This window comes from Ambystoma mexicanum (assembly GCF_040938575.1).
Source record: "Ambystoma mexicanum isolate Mex_15411 chromosome 12 unlocalized genomic scaffold, UKY_AmexF1_1 Mex_chr12_unloc.1, whole genome shotgun sequence".
Taxonomy (NCBI): domain Eukaryota; kingdom Metazoa; phylum Chordata; class Amphibia; order Caudata; family Ambystomatidae; genus Ambystoma; species Ambystoma mexicanum.
This window is the reverse complement of record NW_027182322.1, coordinates 15,057,597-15,072,385: the sequence shown is the minus strand read 5'-3', so window position 1 is coordinate 15,072,385 and position 14,789 is coordinate 15,057,597. Positions and strand designations below refer to the sequence as shown.

At 46.6% G+C, this 14,789-nt stretch overlaps 6 non-coding genes across 6 annotated transcripts; all 6 read left to right on the top strand.

Annotated features, from left to right (window-relative positions):
• The first annotated feature begins 2,159 nt into the window (after positions 1 to 2,159).
• On the top strand, positions 2,160 to 2,231 carry TRNAA-CGC (transfer RNA alanine (anticodon CGC)). The gene has a single exon. It is a non-coding gene; the product is annotated as a tRNA-Ala (tRNA).
• A 2,391-nt stretch (positions 2,232 to 4,622) lies between these two features.
• Positions 4,623 to 4,694, top strand: TRNAA-CGC (transfer RNA alanine (anticodon CGC)). The gene has a single exon. It is a non-coding gene; the product is annotated as a tRNA-Ala (tRNA).
• Positions 4,695 to 7,085: 2,391 nt separating this feature from the next.
• Positions 7,086 to 7,157, top strand: TRNAA-CGC (transfer RNA alanine (anticodon CGC)). Its single transcript has one exon. It is a non-coding gene; the product is annotated as a tRNA-Ala (tRNA).
• Positions 7,158 to 9,548: 2,391 nt separating this feature from the next.
• On the top strand, positions 9,549 to 9,620 carry TRNAA-CGC (transfer RNA alanine (anticodon CGC)). The gene has a single exon. It is a non-coding gene; the product is annotated as a tRNA-Ala (tRNA).
• A 2,391-nt stretch (positions 9,621 to 12,011) lies between these two features.
• TRNAA-CGC (transfer RNA alanine (anticodon CGC)) lies at positions 12,012 to 12,083 on the top strand. Its single transcript has one exon. It is a non-coding gene; the product is annotated as a tRNA-Ala (tRNA).
• A 2,385-nt stretch (positions 12,084 to 14,468) lies between these two features.
• On the top strand, positions 14,469 to 14,540 carry TRNAA-CGC (transfer RNA alanine (anticodon CGC)). The gene has a single exon. It is a non-coding gene; the product is annotated as a tRNA-Ala (tRNA).
• Positions 14,541 to 14,789: the final 249 nt, after the last annotated feature.

The following is a 14,789-nucleotide window of genomic DNA, read 5'->3' as shown; positions in this document are numbered from 1 at the left end:
CCACAGTTTTAACGGTGCAGAATCGTGAAAGTATTGGCATTGCCTTGCGTTTCTTTTCAGTCGATTGTTTTGGTTCCGAATGTATAGCTCCACCATTGTACCTTTGTAGCATATGATGCCTAGCTTTAAAAATAATTTGTTTTCACTGGATGTGGCCACAGATGTGCCTCTGTTGTCAACCTAAGTCGATCAGGTTCTGTAACTTGTTAGTTTTGAGCTGGAATATCCTACCAGCTCTGCTGCTGGGGCCTATCTCTGGCTTCTAAAAGCAAAAGTCTTGAACATATTGATATTTTTCATTAGTTGGTCAGGGGAATTGCATGGGGGGGCAGCCTTTCTGCATGTTTCTATGGACAACCAGACACAGGTGGCTCTAAAATGAAGTCTGCCATTTGGAAACTCCAATTCGACAGTTACCGTCAGTTCTGGGCGCTGTTAGTCCCAAGCAGCCAGCCAGCATCTGGTAGATTTCACAGTTCCTTGCTGGCAGTGGGGATGTAACTCAGTGGTAGAGCACATACTTGGGAAGTATGAGGCCACAGGTTCGATCCCAGGCATCTCCATGTGATATTTTTCCTCAATTGTGGGCTTTTTATCCTGTACATAGGAATTAGGATGATGTGTTCTTTTGCCATACTAAATCCTGTTCCTGAACGTCTTCTCTTTGGAGCCGATGATTGTGGACATGCACGGTGCACCATGCTTCAGTGTGATGTCTGCTTTTTTCATTGGAAGCCTGTTAGCCTGATCTCTTACCGGGATGACACAAGGCAGACTCGTTCAGACAGAGGGGCATTGGCTGAAAATAGTGTCTCCACCGGTCCCCCTGCTAGGCAGTGGTGTCATTCTGAGGTGCTGTGCACGCTCACCAACTATCACCCCCTCTGACCTTTCCCACCGCAGAACACCCTGAATGCATTCAGCGGGTTATGCTTCATTCTAGGGCTGCAATGGATCGCCTAGTGGCAAAACCAATGGAAGCACCATTGACCTTCCGCAGAATTCCACTGCTTGTCTGCCTAGAGAAGCGACATCTGCCGAGTGTGCTAGGGACACTCATGACGGCAGAGCTATAGAGTGGTGGGTCCACGTTGCTTTCCACTAGCCAGCAAATACAGAAGGACATCCGAAAGAGGTGTCAGTCTATCTAGCAACATATGTGGGCTTTCGGCTGGAGGAATTCCTGCGCGAAATGGTGCTATCTCATTTTTGGTGTTTGAAGACATACATATATATATATATATATATGTATTTATTTTTTCTCCATAACTACACTTCTCAAATCTGGGGCATCTATCCGAGATGGCTGTGTCACATTATGTGATGTCTCAGGCACCAACGTGATGAGATCGACCTGGCGCTTTAACTTTGTCATTGTAAGTAGTAAGATGTAATTTGGCAGTTGTCATGTTTTTTCATATGCACTACTGCAAACCCCTTTCCTTACTTAGCCCACTCCCTCCTGAAGCTTTTAGGTGTGATGAGGAAGCGTCCTCTCAGCGGGGATGTAGCTCAGTGGTAGAGCGCATGCTTTGCATGTATGAGGACCTGGGGCATTTCCACTTGTTTCTCTTTTTGACTGTCATATGATCTCTATCCACTAGATGGCCCTTTGAGCACAGTAATCCTCTGGTGGAAATCTTCCCCTGGAAGTCATCTCTTATGGAGAAGCAAAATGCACACTGCTTCAGTGTGACCATGAGGTTTTCCATTCTTGCTCCAGTTTTCCCTGCTCTTTTGCTAGTGCTTCACTCGGCAGAATGTTTTGACCAGAAGAGTTCTCCCTGAAAATTATGTCTGCGGGACAGACACACTGCATACCGAGGGGATGTAGCTCAGTGGTAGAGCACTTGCTTTGCATGGATGAGGCCCTGGGTCCAATCCCTGGCATCTCCAATTGTTTCCCTTTTTTTGACTGTCATATGGTCTCTGTCCACGAGATGGCTCTTTGAGCACGGTAATCCTCTGGTGGAATACTTCCCCTGGAAGTCATCTCTTATGGAGAAGCATAATGCACACTGCTTCAGCTGACCATGTGCTTTTCCAGTCTTGCTCCCGTTTTCCCTGGTCTTTTGCTAGTGCTTCAGTTGGCAGCATATTTTGACCGGAAGAATTCTCCCAGGAAAAGATGTCTGCAGGACAGGCCCACTGCACACCGAGGGGATGTAGCTCAGTGGTAGAGCGCATGCTTCGCATGTATGAGGTCCCGGGTTCAATCCCCGGCATCTCCATTTGCATAAACATCAGTGTGATTTTGTCCCGGTTATTTTGTATTTCACACTGCAACTCGGGCCATGATTATAGGATCATCGACATTCATATCTATTTGTCTGAGAAAACGCTGGTGCCCGTATGGCAAACCTGCCTATAATATATCACTGAGGTTTACGTCCCTGCCAGTGTCAACATCCTGTATGCCTTCACAATCACTACAAATAGAAATGCACAGAGAGAAACATCACACCACAGTTTTAACGGTGCAGAATCGTGAAAGTATTGGCATTGCCTTGCGTTTCTTTTCAGTCGATTGTTTTGGTTCCGAATGTATAGCTCCACCATTGTACCTTTGTAGCATATGATGCCTAGCTTTAAAAATAATTTGTTTTCACTGGATGTGGCCACAGATGTGCCTCTGTTGTCAACCTAAGTCGATCAGGTTCTGTAACTTGTTAGTTTTGAGCTGGAATATCCTACCAGCTCTGCTGCTGGGGCCTATCTCTGGCTTCTAAAAGCAAAAGTCTTGAACATATTGATATTTTTCATTAGTTGGTCAGGGGAATTGCATGGGGGGGCAGCCTTTCTGCATGTTTCTATGGACAACCAGACACAGGTGGCTCTAAAATGAAGTCTGCCATTTGGAAACTCCAATTCGACAGTTACCGTCAGTTCTGGGCGCTGTTAGTCCCAAGCAGCCAGCCAGCATCTGGTAGATTTCACAGTTCCTTGCTGGCAGTGGGGATGTAACTCAGTGGTAGAGCACATACTTGGGAAGTATGAGGCCACAGGTTCGATCCCAGGCATCTCCATGTGATATTTTTCCTCAATTGTGGGCTTTTTATCCTGTACATAGGAATTAGGATGATGTGTTCTTTTGCCATACTAAATCCTGTTCCTGAACGTCTTCTCTTTGGAGCCGATGATTGTGGACATGCACGGTGCACCATGCTTCAGTGTGATGTCTGCTTTTTTCATTGGAAGCCTGTTAGCCTGATCTCTTACCGGGATGACACAAGGCAGACTCGTTCAGACAGAGGGGCATTGGCTGAAAATAGTGTCTCCACCGGTCCCCCTGCTAGGCAGTGGTGTCATTCTGAGGTGCTGTGCACGCTCACCAACTATCACCCCCTCTGACCTTTCCCACCGCAGAACACCCTGAATGCATTCAGCGGGTTATGCTTCATTCTAGGGCTGCAATGGATCGCCTAGTGGCAAAACCAATGGAAGCACCATTGACCTTCCGCAGAATTCCACTGCTTGTCTGCCTAGAGAAGCGACATCTGCCGAGTGTGCTAGGGACACTCATGACGGCAGAGCTATAGAGTGGTGGGTCCACGTTGCTTTCCACTAGCCAGCAAATACAGAAGGACATCCGAAAGAGGTGTCAGTCTATCTAGCAACATATGTGGGCTTTCGGCTGGAGGAATTCCTGCGCGAAATGGTGCTATCTCATTTTTGGTGTTTGAAGACATACATATATATATATATATATATGTATTTATTTTTTCTCCATAACTACACTTCTCAAATCTGGGGCATCTATCCGAGATGGCTGTGTCACATTATGTGATGTCTCAGGCACCAACGTGATGAGATCGACCTGGCGCTTTAACTTTGTCATTGTAAGTAGTAAGATGTAATTTGGCAGTTGTCATGTTTTTTCATATGCACTACTGCAAACCCCTTTCCTTACTTAGCCCACTCCCTCCTGAAGCTTTTAGGTGTGATGAGGAAGCGTCCTCTCAGCGGGGATGTAGCTCAGTGGTAGAGCGCATGCTTTGCATGTATGAGGACCTGGGGCATTTCCACTTGTTTCTCTTTTTGACTGTCATATGATCTCTATCCACTAGATGGCCCTTTGAGCACAGTAATCCTCTGGTGGAAATCTTCCCCTGGAAGTCATCTCTTATGGAGAAGCAAAATGCACACTGCTTCAGTGTGACCATGAGGTTTTCCATTCTTGCTCCAGTTTTCCCTGCTCTTTTGCTAGTGCTTCACTCGGCAGAATGTTTTGACCAGAAGAGTTCTCCCTGAAAATTATGTCTGCGGGACAGACACACTGCATACCGAGGGGATGTAGCTCAGTGGTAGAGCACTTGCTTTGCATGGATGAGGCCCTGGGTCCAATCCCTGGCATCTCCAATTGTTTCCCTTTTTTTGACTGTCATATGGTCTCTGTCCACGAGATGGCTCTTTGAGCACGGTAATCCTCTGGTGGAATACTTCCCCTGGAAGTCATCTCTTATGGAGAAGCATAATGCACACTGCTTCAGCTGACCATGTGCTTTTCCAGTCTTGCTCCCGTTTTCCCTGGTCTTTTGCTAGTGCTTCAGTTGGCAGCATATTTTGACCGGAAGAATTCTCCCAGGAAAAGATGTCTGCAGGACAGGCCCACTGCACACCGAGGGGATGTAGCTCAGTGGTAGAGCGCATGCTTCGCATGTATGAGGTCCCGGGTTCAATCCCCGGCATCTCCATTTGCATAAACATCAGTGTGATTTTGTCCCGGTTATTTTGTATTTCACACTGCAACTCGGGCCATGATTATAGGATCATCGACATTCATATCTATTTGTCTGAGAAAACGCTGGTGCCCGTATGGCAAACCTGCCTATAATATATCACTGAGGTTTACGTCCCTGCCAGTGTCAACATCCTGTATGCCTTCACAATCACTACAAATAGAAATGCACAGAGAGAAACATCACACCACAGTTTTAACGGTGCAGAATCGTGAAAGTATTGGCATTGCCTTGCGTTTCTTTTCAGTCGATTGTTTTGGTTCCGAATGTATAGCTCCACCATTGTACCTTTGTAGCATATGATGCCTAGCTTTAAAAATAATTTGTTTTCACTGGATGTGGCCACAGATGTGCCTCTGTTGTCAACCTAAGTCGATCAGGTTCTGTAACTTGTTAGTTTTGAGCTGGAATATCCTACCAGCTCTGCTGCTGGGGCCTATCTCTGGCTTCTAAAAGCAAAAGTCTTGAACATATTGATATTTTTCATTAGTTGGTCAGGGGAATTGCATGGGGGGGCAGCCTTTCTGCATGTTTCTATGGACAACCAGACACAGGTGGCTCTAAAATGAAGTCTGCCATTTGGAAACTCCAATTCGACAGTTACCGTCAGTTCTGGGCGCTGTTAGTCCCAAGCAGCCAGCCAGCATCTGGTAGATTTCACAGTTCCTTGCTGGCAGTGGGGATGTAACTCAGTGGTAGAGCACATACTTGGGAAGTATGAGGCCACAGGTTCGATCCCAGGCATCTCCATGTGATATTTTTCCTCAATTGTGGGCTTTTTATCCTGTACATAGGAATTAGGATGATGTGTTCTTTTGCCATACTAAATCCTGTTCCTGAACGTCTTCTCTTTGGAGCCGATGATTGTGGACATGCACGGTGCACCATGCTTCAGTGTGATGTCTGCTTTTTTCATTGGAAGCCTGTTAGCCTGATCTCTTACCGGGATGACACAAGGCAGACTCGTTCAGACAGAGGGGCATTGGCTGAAAATAGTGTCTCCACCGGTCCCCCTGCTAGGCAGTGGTGTCATTCTGAGGTGCTGTGCACGCTCACCAACTATCACCCCCTCTGACCTTTCCCACCGCAGAACACCCTGAATGCATTCAGCGGGTTATGCTTCATTCTAGGGCTGCAATGGATCGCCTAGTGGCAAAACCAATGGAAGCACCATTGACCTTCCGCAGAATTCCACTGCTTGTCTGCCTAGAGAAGCGACATCTGCCGAGTGTGCTAGGGACACTCATGACGGCAGAGCTATAGAGTGGTGGGTCCACGTTGCTTTCCACTAGCCAGCAAATACAGAAGGACATCCGAAAGAGGTGTCAGTCTATCTAGCAACATATGTGGGCTTTCGGCTGGAGGAATTCCTGCGCGAAATGGTGCTATCTCATTTTTGGTGTTTGAAGACATACATATATATATATATATATATGTATTTATTTTTTCTCCATAACTACACTTCTCAAATCTGGGGCATCTATCCGAGATGGCTGTGTCACATTATGTGATGTCTCAGGCACCAACGTGATGAGATCGACCTGGCGCTTTAACTTTGTCATTGTAAGTAGTAAGATGTAATTTGGCAGTTGTCATGTTTTTTCATATGCACTACTGCAAACCCCTTTCCTTACTTAGCCCACTCCCTCCTGAAGCTTTTAGGTGTGATGAGGAAGCGTCCTCTCAGCGGGGATGTAGCTCAGTGGTAGAGCGCATGCTTTGCATGTATGAGGACCTGGGGCATTTCCACTTGTTTCTCTTTTTGACTGTCATATGATCTCTATCCACTAGATGGCCCTTTGAGCACAGTAATCCTCTGGTGGAAATCTTCCCCTGGAAGTCATCTCTTATGGAGAAGCAAAATGCACACTGCTTCAGTGTGACCATGAGGTTTTCCATTCTTGCTCCAGTTTTCCCTGCTCTTTTGCTAGTGCTTCACTCGGCAGAATGTTTTGACCAGAAGAGTTCTCCCTGAAAATTATGTCTGCGGGACAGACACACTGCATACCGAGGGGATGTAGCTCAGTGGTAGAGCACTTGCTTTGCATGGATGAGGCCCTGGGTCCAATCCCTGGCATCTCCAATTGTTTCCCTTTTTTTGACTGTCATATGGTCTCTGTCCACGAGATGGCTCTTTGAGCACGGTAATCCTCTGGTGGAATACTTCCCCTGGAAGTCATCTCTTATGGAGAAGCATAATGCACACTGCTTCAGCTGACCATGTGCTTTTCCAGTCTTGCTCCCGTTTTCCCTGGTCTTTTGCTAGTGCTTCAGTTGGCAGCATATTTTGACCGGAAGAATTCTCCCAGGAAAAGATGTCTGCAGGACAGGCCCACTGCACACCGAGGGGATGTAGCTCAGTGGTAGAGCGCATGCTTCGCATGTATGAGGTCCCGGGTTCAATCCCCGGCATCTCCATTTGCATAAACATCAGTGTGATTTTGTCCCGGTTATTTTGTATTTCACACTGCAACTCGGGCCATGATTATAGGATCATCGACATTCATATCTATTTGTCTGAGAAAACGCTGGTGCCCGTATGGCAAACCTGCCTATAATATATCACTGAGGTTTACGTCCCTGCCAGTGTCAACATCCTGTATGCCTTCACAATCACTACAAATAGAAATGCACAGAGAGAAACATCACACCACAGTTTTAACGGTGCAGAATCGTGAAAGTATTGGCATTGCCTTGCGTTTCTTTTCAGTCGATTGTTTTGGTTCCGAATGTATAGCTCCACCATTGTACCTTTGTAGCATATGATGCCTAGCTTTAAAAATAATTTGTTTTCACTGGATGTGGCCACAGATGTGCCTCTGTTGTCAACCTAAGTCGATCAGGTTCTGTAACTTGTTAGTTTTGAGCTGGAATATCCTACCAGCTCTGCTGCTGGGGCCTATCTCTGGCTTCTAAAAGCAAAAGTCTTGAACATATTGATATTTTTCATTAGTTGGTCAGGGGAATTGCATGGGGGGGCAGCCTTTCTGCATGTTTCTATGGACAACCAGACACAGGTGGCTCTAAAATGAAGTCTGCCATTTGGAAACTCCAATTCGACAGTTACCGTCAGTTCTGGGCGCTGTTAGTCCCAAGCAGCCAGCCAGCATCTGGTAGATTTCACAGTTCCTTGCTGGCAGTGGGGATGTAACTCAGTGGTAGAGCACATACTTGGGAAGTATGAGGCCACAGGTTCGATCCCAGGCATCTCCATGTGATATTTTTCCTCAATTGTGGGCTTTTTATCCTGTACATAGGAATTAGGATGATGTGTTCTTTTGCCATACTAAATCCTGTTCCTGAACGTCTTCTCTTTGGAGCCGATGATTGTGGACATGCACGGTGCACCATGCTTCAGTGTGATGTCTGCTTTTTTCATTGGAAGCCTGTTAGCCTGATCTCTTACCGGGATGACACAAGGCAGACTCGTTCAGACAGAGGGGCATTGGCTGAAAATAGTGTCTCCACCGGTCCCCCTGCTAGGCAGTGGTGTCATTCTGAGGTGCTGTGCACGCTCACCAACTATCACCCCCTCTGACCTTTCCCACCGCAGAACACCCTGAATGCATTCAGCGGGTTATGCTTCATTCTAGGGCTGCAATGGATCGCCTAGTGGCAAAACCAATGGAAGCACCATTGACCTTCCGCAGAATTCCACTGCTTGTCTGCCTAGAGAAGCGACATCTGCCGAGTGTGCTAGGGACACTCATGACGGCAGAGCTATAGAGTGGTGGGTCCACGTTGCTTTCCACTAGCCAGCAAATACAGAAGGACATCCGAAAGAGGTGTCAGTCTATCTAGCAACATATGTGGGCTTTCGGCTGGAGGAATTCCTGCGCGAAATGGTGCTATCTCATTTTTGGTGTTTGAAGACATACATATATATATATATATATATGTATTTATTTTTTCTCCATAACTACACTTCTCAAATCTGGGGCATCTATCCGAGATGGCTGTGTCACATTATGTGATGTCTCAGGCACCAACGTGATGAGATCGACCTGGCGCTTTAACTTTGTCATTGTAAGTAGTAAGATGTAATTTGGCAGTTGTCATGTTTTTTCATATGCACTACTGCAAACCCCTTTCCTTACTTAGCCCACTCCCTCCTGAAGCTTTTAGGTGTGATGAGGAAGCGTCCTCTCAGCGGGGATGTAGCTCAGTGGTAGAGCGCATGCTTTGCATGTATGAGGACCTGGGGCATTTCCACTTGTTTCTCTTTTTGACTGTCATATGATCTCTATCCACTAGATGGCCCTTTGAGCACAGTAATCCTCTGGTGGAAATCTTCCCCTGGAAGTCATCTCTTATGGAGAAGCAAAATGCACACTGCTTCAGTGTGACCATGAGGTTTTCCATTCTTGCTCCAGTTTTCCCTGCTCTTTTGCTAGTGCTTCACTCGGCAGAATGTTTTGACCAGAAGAGTTCTCCCTGAAAATTATGTCTGCGGGACAGACACACTGCATACCGAGGGGATGTAGCTCAGTGGTAGAGCACTTGCTTTGCATGGATGAGGCCCTGGGTCCAATCCCTGGCATCTCCAATTGTTTCCCTTTTTTTGACTGTCATATGGTCTCTGTCCACGAGATGGCTCTTTGAGCACGGTAATCCTCTGGTGGAATACTTCCCCTGGAAGTCATCTCTTATGGAGAAGCATAATGCACACTGCTTCAGCTGACCATGTGCTTTTCCAGTCTTGCTCCCGTTTTCCCTGGTCTTTTGCTAGTGCTTCAGTTGGCAGCATATTTTGACCGGAAGAATTCTCCCAGGAAAAGATGTCTGCAGGACAGGCCCACTGCACACCGAGGGGATGTAGCTCAGTGGTAGAGCGCATGCTTCGCATGTATGAGGTCCCGGGTTCAATCCCCGGCATCTCCATTTGCATAAACATCAGTGTGATTTTGTCCCGGTTATTTTGTATTTCACACTGCAACTCGGGCCATGATTATAGGATCATCGACATTCATATCTATTTGTCTGAGAAAACGCTGGTGCCCGTATGGCAAACCTGCCTATAATATATCACTGAGGTTTACGTCCCTGCCAGTGTCAACATCCTGTATGCCTTCACAATCACTACAAATAGAAATGCACAGAGAGAAACATCACACCACAGTTTTAACGGTGCAGAATCGTGAAAGTATTGGCATTGCCTTGCGTTTCTTTTCAGTCGATTGTTTTGGTTCCGAATGTATAGCTCCACCATTGTACCTTTGTAGCATATGATGCCTAGCTTTAAAAATAATTTGTTTTCACTGGATGTGGCCACAGATGTGCCTCTGTTGTCAACCTAAGTCGATCAGGTTCTGTAACTTGTTAGTTTTGAGCTGGAATATCCTACCAGCTCTGCTGCTGGGGCCTATCTCTGGCTTCTAAAAGCAAAAGTCTTGAACATATTGATATTTTTCATTAGTTGGTCAGGGGAATTGCATGGGGGGGCAGCCTTTCTGCATGTTTCTATGGACAACCAGACACAGGTGGCTCTAAAATGAAGTCTGCCATTTGGAAACTCCAATTCGACAGTTACCGTCAGTTCTGGGCGCTGTTAGTCCCAAGCAGCCAGCCAGCATCTGGTAGATTTCACAGTTCCTTGCTGGCAGTGGGGATGTAACTCAGTGGTAGAGCACATACTTGGGAAGTATGAGGCCACAGGTTCGATCCCAGGCATCTCCATGTGATATTTTTCCTCAATTGTGGGCTTTTTATCCTGTACATAGGAATTAGGATGATGTGTTCTTTTGCCATACTAAATCCTGTTCCTGAACGTCTTCTCTTTGGAGCCGATGATTGTGGACATGCACGGTGCACCATGCTTCAGTGTGATGTCTGCTTTTTTCATTGGAAGCCTGTTAGCCTGATCTCTTACCGGGATGACACAAGGCAGACTCGTTCAGACAGAGGGGCATTGGCTGAAAATAGTGTCTCCACCGGTCCCCCTGCTAGGCAGTGGTGTCATTCTGAGGTGCTGTGCACGCTCACCAACTATCACCCCCTCTGACCTTTCCCACCGCAGAACACCCTGAATGCATTCAGCGGGTTATGCTTCATTCTAGGGCTGCAATGGATCGCCTAGTGGCAAAACCAATGGAAGCACCATTGACCTTCCGCAGAATTCCACTGCTTGTCTGCCTAGAGAAGCGACATCTGCCGAGTGTGCTAGGGACACTCATGACGGCAGAGCTATAGAGTGGTGGGTCCACGTTGCTTTCCACTAGCCAGCAAATACAGAAGGACATCCGAAAGAGGTGTCAGTCTATCTAGCAACATATGTGGGCTTTCGGCTGGAGGAATTCCTGCGCGAAATGGTGCTATCTCATTTTTGGTGTTTGAAGACATACATATATATATATATATATATGTATTTATTTTTTCTCCATAACTACACTTCTCAAATCTGGGGCATCTATCCGAGATGGCTGTGTCACATTATGTGATGTCTCAGGCACCAACGTGATGAGATCGACCTGGCGCTTTAACTTTGTCATTGTAAGTAGTAAGATGTAATTTGGCAGTTGTCATGTTTTTTCATATGCACTACTGCAAACCCCTTTCCTTACTTAGCCCACTCCCTCCTGAAGCTTTTAGGTGTGATGAGGAAGCGTCCTCTCAGCGGGGATGTAGCTCAGTGGTAGAGCGCATGCTTTGCATGTATGAGGACCTGGGGCATTTCCACTTGTTTCTCTTTTTGACTGTCATATGATCTCTATCCACTAGATGGCCCTTTGAGCACAGTAATCCTCTGGTGGAAATCTTCCCCTGGAAGTCATCTCTTATGGAGAAGCAAAATGCACACTGCTTCAGTGTGACCATGAGGTTTTCCATTCTTGCTCCAGTTTTCCCTGCTCTTTTGCTAGTGCTTCACTCGGCAGAATGTTTTGACCAGAAGAGTTCTCCCTGAAAATTATGTCTGCGGGACAGACACACTGCATACCGAGGGGATGTAGCTCAGTGGTAGAGCACTTGCTTTGCATGGATGAGGCCCTGGGTCCAATCCCTGGCATCTCCAATTGTTTCCCTTTTTTTGACTGTCATATGGTCTCTGTCCACGAGATGGCTCTTTGAGCACGGTAATCCTCTGGTGGAATACTTCCCCTGGAAGTCATCTCTTATGGAGAAGCATAATGCACACTGCTTCAGCTGACCATGTGCTTTTCCAGTCTTGCTCCCGTTTTCCCTGGTCTTTTGCTAGTGCTTCAGTTGGCAGCATATTTTGACCGGAAGAATTCTCCCAGGAAAAGATGTCTGCAGGACAGGCCCACTGCACACCGAGGGGATGTAGCTCAGTGGTAGAGCGCATGCTTCGCATGTATGAGGTCCCGGGTTCAATCCCCGGCATCTCCATTTGCATAAACATCAGTGTGATTTTGTCCCGGTTATTTTGTATTTCACACTGCAACTCGGGCCATGATTATAGGATCATCGACATTCATATCTATTTGTCTGAGAAAACGCTGGTGCCCGTATGGCAAACCTGCCTATAATATATCACTGAGGTTTACGTCCCTGCCAGTGTCAACATCCTGTATGCCTTCACAATCACTACAAATAGAAATGCACAGAGAGAAACATCACACCACAGTTTTAACGGTGCAGAATCGTGAAAGTATTGGCATTGCCTTGCGTTTCTTTTCAGTCGATTGTTTTGGTTCCGAATGTATAGCTCTACCATTGTACCTTTGTAGCATATGATGCCTAGCTTTAAAAATAATTTGTTTTCACTGGATGTGGCCACAGATGTGCCTCTGTTGTCAACCTAAGTCGATCAGGTTCTGTAACTTGTTAGTTTTGAGCTGGAATATCCTACCAGCTCTGCTGCTGGGGCCTATCTCTGGCTTCTAAAAGCAAAAGTCTTGAACATATTGATATTTTTCATTAGTTGGTCAGGGGAATTGCATGGGGGGGCAGCCTTTCTGCATGTTTCTATGGACAACCAGACACAGGTGGCTCTAAAATGAAGTCTGCCATTTGGAAACTCCAATTCGACAGTTACCGTCAGTTCTGGGCGCTGTTAGTCCCAAGCAGCCAGCATCTGGTAGATTTCACAGTTCCTTGCTGGCAGTGGGCATGTAACTCAGTGGTAGAGCACATACTTGGGAAGTATGAGGCCACAGGTTCGATCCCAGGCATCTCCATGTGATATTTTTCCTCAATTGTGGGCTTTTTATCCTGTACATAGGAATTAGGATGATGTGTTCTTTTGCCATACTAAATCCTGTTCCTGAACGTCTTCTCTTTGGAGCCGATGATTGTGGACATGCACGGTGCACCATGCTTCAGTGTGATGTCTGCTTTTTTCATTGGAAGCCTGTTAGCCTGATCTCTTACCGGGATGACACAAGGCAGACTCGTTCAGACAGAGGGGCATTGGCTGAAAATAGTGTCTCCACCGGTCCCCCTGCTAGGCAGTGGTGTCATTCTGAGGTGCTGTGCACGCTCACCAACTATCACCCCCTCTGACCTTTCCCACCGCAGAACACCCTGAATGCATTCAGCGGGTTATGCTTCATTCTAGGGCTGCAATGGATCGCCTAGTGGCAAAACCAATGGAAGCACCATTGACCTTCCGCAGAATTCCACTGCTTGTCTGCCTAGAGAAGCGACATCTGCCGAGTGTGCTAGGGACACTCATGACGGCAGAGCTATAGAGTGGTGGGTCCACGTTGCTTTCCACTAGCCAGCAAATACAGAAGGACATCCGAAAGAGGTGTCAGTCTATCTAGCAACATATGTGGGCTTTCGGCTGGAGGAATTCCTGCGCGAAATGGTGCTATCTCATTTTTGGTGTTTGAAGACATACATATATATATATATATATGTATTTATTTTTTCTCCATAACTACACTTCTCAAATCTGGGGCATCTATCCGAGATGGCTGTGTCACATTATGTGATGTCTCAGGCACCAACGTGATGAGATCGACCTGGCGCTTTAACTTTGTCATTGTAAGTAGTAAGATGTAATTTGGCAGTTGTCATGTTTTTTCATATGCACTACTGCAAACCCCTTTCCTTACTTAGCCCACTCCCTCCTGAAGCTTTTAGGTGTGATGAGGAAGCGTCCTCTCAGCGGGGATGTAGCTCAGTGGTAGAGCGCATGCTTTGCATGTATGAGGACCTGGGGCATTTCCACTTGTTTCTCTTTTTGACTGTCATATGATCTCTATCCACTAGATGGCCCTTTGAGCACAGTAATCCTCTGGTGGAAATCTTCCCCTGGAAGTCATCTCTTATGGAGAAGCAAAATGCACACTGCTTCAGTGTGACCATGAGGTTTTCCATTCTTGCTCCAGTTTTCCCTGCTCTTTTGCTAGTGCTTCACTCGGCAGAATGTTTTGACCAGAAGAGTTCTCCCTGAAAATTATGTCTGCGGGACAGACACACTGCATACCGAGGGGATGTAGCTCAGTGGTAGAGCACTTGCTTTGCATGGATGAGGCCCTGGGTCCAATCCCTGGCATCTCCAATTGTTTCCCTTTTTTTGACTGTCATATGGTCTCTGTCCACGAGATGGCTCTTTGAGCACGGTAATCCTCTGGTGGAATACTTCCCCTGGAAGTCATCTCTTATGGAGAAGCATAATGCACACTGCTTCAGCTGACCATGTGCTTTTCCAGTCTTGCTCCCGTTTTCCCTGGTCTTTTGCTAGTGCTTCAGTTGGCAGCATATTTTGACCGGAAGAATTCTCCCAGGAAAAGATGTCTGCAGGACAGGCCCACTGCACACCGAGGGGATGTAGCTCAGTGGTAGAGCGCATGCTTCGCATGTATGAGGTCCCGGGTTCAATCCCCGGCATCTCCATTTGCATAAACATCAGTGTGATTTTGTCCCGGTTATTTTGTATTTCACACTGCAACTCGGGCCATGATTATAGGATCATCGACATTCATATCTATTTGTCTGAGAAAACGCTGGTGCCCGTATGGCAAACCTGCCTATAATATATCACTGAGGTTTACGTCCCTGCCAGTGTCAACATCCTGTATGCCTTCACAATCACTACAAATAGAAATGCACAGAGAGAAACATCACACCACAGTTTTAACGGTG